The sequence below is a fragment of the Zeus faber genome (assembly GCF_960531495.2).
Source record: "Zeus faber genome assembly, chromosome: 15".
Taxonomy (NCBI): Eukaryota; Metazoa; Chordata; class Actinopteri; order Zeiformes; family Zeidae; genus Zeus; species Zeus faber.
The window spans coordinates 5,219,144-5,224,230 of NC_137194.1; positions in this window are offsets into that span (position 1 = coordinate 5,219,144).

The following is a 5,087-nucleotide window of genomic DNA, read 5'->3' on the forward strand; positions in this document are numbered from 1 at the left end:
CTGCGTGAACCATAGAGTCTTTCGTAATAACCTCGAGAAATCCCCCCGGAGTGTGAGTGCGAGAAAGGACCAGCAGACTGAGAGAGAGAGCGAGCGAGAGAGAGAGAGAGAGAGAGAGAGAGAGAGAGAGAGAGAGAGAGACGCCCGAAGACTAATATAGACAGAAATTGGAGGATGTGTGTTCTGGTCAGGAACCCGTCTCTAAAATTAGCATGAATGTAAATTCCTTTGCGTTGCTTTTTTTTTTTTTTTGCTTTTTTTTCCCCCTTTCTTCTCATATTTTCTTTTTTTATTCCACATGAATCTGAGAACAAAAAAAAAATGGAAATGGATGGGAGAGGTCATACATGGCAGCGCTTCCTTTTTCCATTTTTAAAACGGGCCCTCGCCGTAAGGAAAGAGACATCTAACCGGGGGCTGCGAGGTGGAAGGCAGGGAGGGAGGGAGGGAGGGAGGGAGGGAGGGAGAAAAAAGAAAAGCTATGAAAGGAGAAGGATCGCCGGCCCCGCCGCCCCCGCCACTGCGAGGAAGAATCCACAAGGGCTCAGCTTTATAACTTGAGGGCGGGCGCGGGCCCCGAGCGCCTGGCCTTCAACACAATCACCACACATGCTATTGTGGCCGGCAGTTAAGCCCGAGACGGCTCAAGTCTCTGTCTCTCTCTCTCTCTCTCTCTCTCTCTCTCTCCTTCTCTCTTTCTAAACCCCCCAGTCCACCCTCCACCCACATTTTCTCTCTCTCGCTGTAAATCCCTCTCATTTACAATACTAATAACAGACACAAGTCTCCGTTCACGGACAATGAAATTATACCCTCAACAACAGCGATATAAAACTCCTGAAACACTGTGTTTCCAACCGGGGTTGAAAACACAGTGTTTCCAACTACAATTCGCACTCGAAATTCCCACGAATCTAATCGTGGATGTAGATACATCGATCAACCACAACATTAAAAACACCACTAATAACCACTAACATTATGTAGGTCCCCTTTGTGCCGCCAAAACAGCGCTGACCCTCTGAGGCATGGACTCCACCAGACTCTGAAGGTGTCCTGTGGTATCTGGCACCAAGACGTGAGCAGCAGATCCTTTAAGTCCTGTAAGCTGCGAGGTGGGGCCTCCATGGATCGGGCTTGTTGTTACAGCACATCCCACAGATGCTCCATCGGATGGAGATCTGGGGAATTTGGGGCCAGAGTCAACACCTTGAACTCTTTGTCATGTTCCTCAAACCATTCCTGAACAATTGTTGCAGTGTGGCAGGGCGCATTGTCCTGCTGAAAGAGGCCACTGCCGTCGGGGAACACCGTCGCCATGAAGGGGTGTACTTCAACAATGTTTAGGTAGCTGGGACCTGTCAAAGTAACATCCACATGAACGCCATGACCCAAGGTTTCCCAGCAGAACATTGCCCGGAGCATCACACAGCCTCTGCCGGCTTGCCTTCTTCCAGAATGCATCCTGGTGCCATCTCTTCCCCAGGTAAACGACACACATGCACCCGCCCGTCAACATGATGTCAAAGAAAACGTGATTCATCAGACCAGGCCACTGTCTTCCATTGCTCCATGGTTCAGTTCTGACGCTCATTCTGATTCCCATTGTAGGCACTTTTGGTGGTGGATAGTGATCAACATGGGCACTCTGACCAGTCTGCAGCTACACAGCCCAATACGCAGCAAGCTGTGATGCACCGTGTGTTCTGACCTTTCTATCAGAGCAGCTTGAACTTTTTCAACAATTAGTGCTACAGTAGCTCTTCTGTGGGATCGAACCAGACGGGTTAGACTTCACTCCCCCACGTGCATCAATGAGCCTTGGGCGTTCATGACCGTGTCGCTGGTTCACCGGTCGTCCTTCCATGGAGCACTTTTGGTAGGTACTAACCACTGCACAGCGGGAACAGCCCACAAGACCTGTGGTGTTGGAGATGCTCTGACCCAGTCGTCCAGCATCACAATGTGCTCCTTGTCAAAGTGGCTCAGATCCTTACGCTTGACATTTTTCCTGCTTCCAACACATCAACTTCAAAAACTGACTCTTCACTTGCTGCCTGATACATCCCACCTCTTGACAGGTGCCATTAGAACCAGATGATCAATGTTATACACGTCACCTGTCACTGGTTTTAATGTTGTGGCTGATTGCTGTATACAGTATATGTATATTCTTACACACATAGATGGAACTTTTCATCACGATAAGTAAGATTGTCCTGGGCGTCAAGTCCAGACCTGCCCATTCTTTCATCTGGTGTTTTCCCTTGACCCCCCCCCCCCAATCTCAAAGTTTTACTTTGACCTTGTTGTCTTGGGGAAGTTGTGTCCCTGGCGCCTTCCAGTTGGAAAATTATCAGCTTTGCCGACTGATGCGTGGAACAAAGCCCTTAAAACATTCCTCAGATAAGGGAAACACGCCTAAAAGGAGGAATGTCAATATTTAGCTTATGGCTTAATATATTAATCTTATGGCTAAATAAGGAAGTTGGCGGGGAAGCAACACCAGGTATAGAGAGCATGGGAACTCCATCTCCTCTGGTCAGTCGGTACTTGAAGTCTTTCTCCTTGATTACAGCAAACCGGCCGTGGGTTTCACTGGACTATAATAGTACAAGGACTTTACCGCTGTAAGCCAAGAACAGACCCTGCCTTTTTACTATCCATCCCTCCTTATAGATAGACAGATAGTGGATGGATAGACAGATATAGACAGGCAAGCATGTCATGACAAGGGCTCCTCTCCTGCGCTCTGCTGATTACTCCAACAAGCAACAGGCATACAGCCACCCTGATCCTGGGCCCATCCACACCACTCCCACGCCACAGACAGACAGACAGACAGGACACCGCTTGCTGTAATTCAAGGACCAAGACTTCAAGTACCAACTGACCAGAGGTGACAGAGTTCCCATGCTCTCTATACCTGATGTTTCCCCCTCAACTTCCTAATTTAGCCATAAGATTTATATATTAAGCCGTAATCACAATAGTGACATTCCTCCTTTGAGGCGTGTTTCTCTTATCTGTGGAATGTTTCAAGGGCTTTATTCCACCAATCAGTAGAGCAAAGCTGATCATTTTTAAACTGGAGGACGCCGGGGACACAACTTCCCCACGACAGCACGGTCAAAGTAAAGTAAAGAATATGAGAATGGAGTGAAAGGGCCAAGGGAAAACACCAGATGAAAGAATGGGCAGGTCTGGACTTGTTAAGACTCCCAGGACAATCTTACTTATCGTGATGAAAAGTTTGGCTCATTTTGAGATTTGACTATTTAAGTAAAAAAAAACGACTCTCCATTCCTTTGACTCAGTCGGTGTAACGAGTCAGGAGAGTCGGCTCGTTCGGCTCTGGATTGCGAATGGTATTCTCACAGGAAGCGTTTAATAACGTCTCAATTATTTATTGGGTGTGCCCTTGGCCGGAGGGACCGCCGACTCCCGAGTCGTTTAAAAGATTTGCTGTGAACGAATCGTTGGCGAGTCTTGCATCACTACTTACTTACCTGGGCTCAACTTAGTTCATGGAGATTAAGTCTGTGTTTTGGAGACACAGGGTCACTTCACTTGAACTTCCTCAGGCAAATGGAATCCTGGGGGCAAATCGCGACATGTTCGTTCAGCATTTAATAAACACAAGCCGCTAGACAACGCTATCTTTTCTTTGTTGGAATTCCCCATTCCGGTGCAGGTAATCAATGGGAATAAATCTCACCCGCAGCATTAAAAAGGATATCCAGGCTGAGGTATAAACATCCTCTGTCTAAAAAAAAAATAATAATAATAAAAACCAGACTTCTGAACAAAATAGTGCATTCCAACAAACAAGTCACAAACCAAAGCATTATTTAGTTTAAGGCATTTTATTGCTCTGCAAATGTACTGAATGAAATTCTTGAATGGAAAAATCTTTGAAGGATCTTTATTATTATTATCATTATTATTATTTTGACTGAGAGAATAATGTTTTCAATTATAAATCCCAGTTTCGTGTTTTTTTTTTTGTGGCAAATAAATAAAAAGTACAAAATAAATAAGACTATTAAATACAGTATAAAACAACAGGGGAAAAGAAAGGAGTTTTTTCTTTGATGAAATTATTCCCAAAACATGTCCGCAACGGAAGAAAAACAGTAGATGACGGCTATCAAAGTCAAAGAACAGTTATGAACAGGTTTGGTAATAGTTAAATAGTCAAATCATATAAGAGTCAAAAAATATACAACTGCAGCCAATGATCAAGAGCAATAAAGAACAAACAAAAAAAATCCCTTTTCAAAGATGGGCTACTACTACATAGAAAAATAATCAGATACATTTGAAAAATAAAAGATTTACAGCAAAATTATTCAAGTAAAGGAAGGTGTACGTCAGTAACAAAAAGATTTGCAGTCATCAATCGATTAAGAGCACTGGGAACCTCTAACAGGCACTTTGTGGAGGTTTGGTTTCCAAGTAGGTTCACCTGCTACTCAAACCCATAGAGATGTGGAGAACCAAGATCAAACAAAAACCGAATCAAACGTCGAAAATCGCAAAAAAAAAAATCTAATAGAAACCATCGCAACCATAACTTGAGTCACTTTTCAAATCTTTTTCCCCCCCCCCCCCCCCCCCCCCCTCCTAACCCTTTTAACATCTTTCTTAACTCCACTCCACCACAACTCTTCCGGTCTGGGCCGACCTGTTATAAGACGACAGAACCGCCTCACGCCTCGTCCCGTTCCACTCGCCCCGATGATTCAAAATCCGCATTTGGTTTCAACCGCTTTCTTCAAATTCGACTCGGATTCGATTTTGACAAAAACAAAAAACAAAACTTTTTTTTTTTTTTTTTTGTACTCAAGTGCTACATTAAAAATGGGCGACGCCACATTGCTTTTATGGAAACTGCCCGGAGACCAAAAGAAGAAAAAAACAAAAATAAAAAATAAAAAGGTGGTGTCAGAGGAAACTGTACATGCAGAGTACCTGATACGTGTTTTCTCTTTTCTTTTTTGATCAATTATATGATAATAGCTTAACATCTGAACGGAGCCAGGATCGGGCATCGTATGGGGGGGGGGGGGGGGGGGGGGCGATGG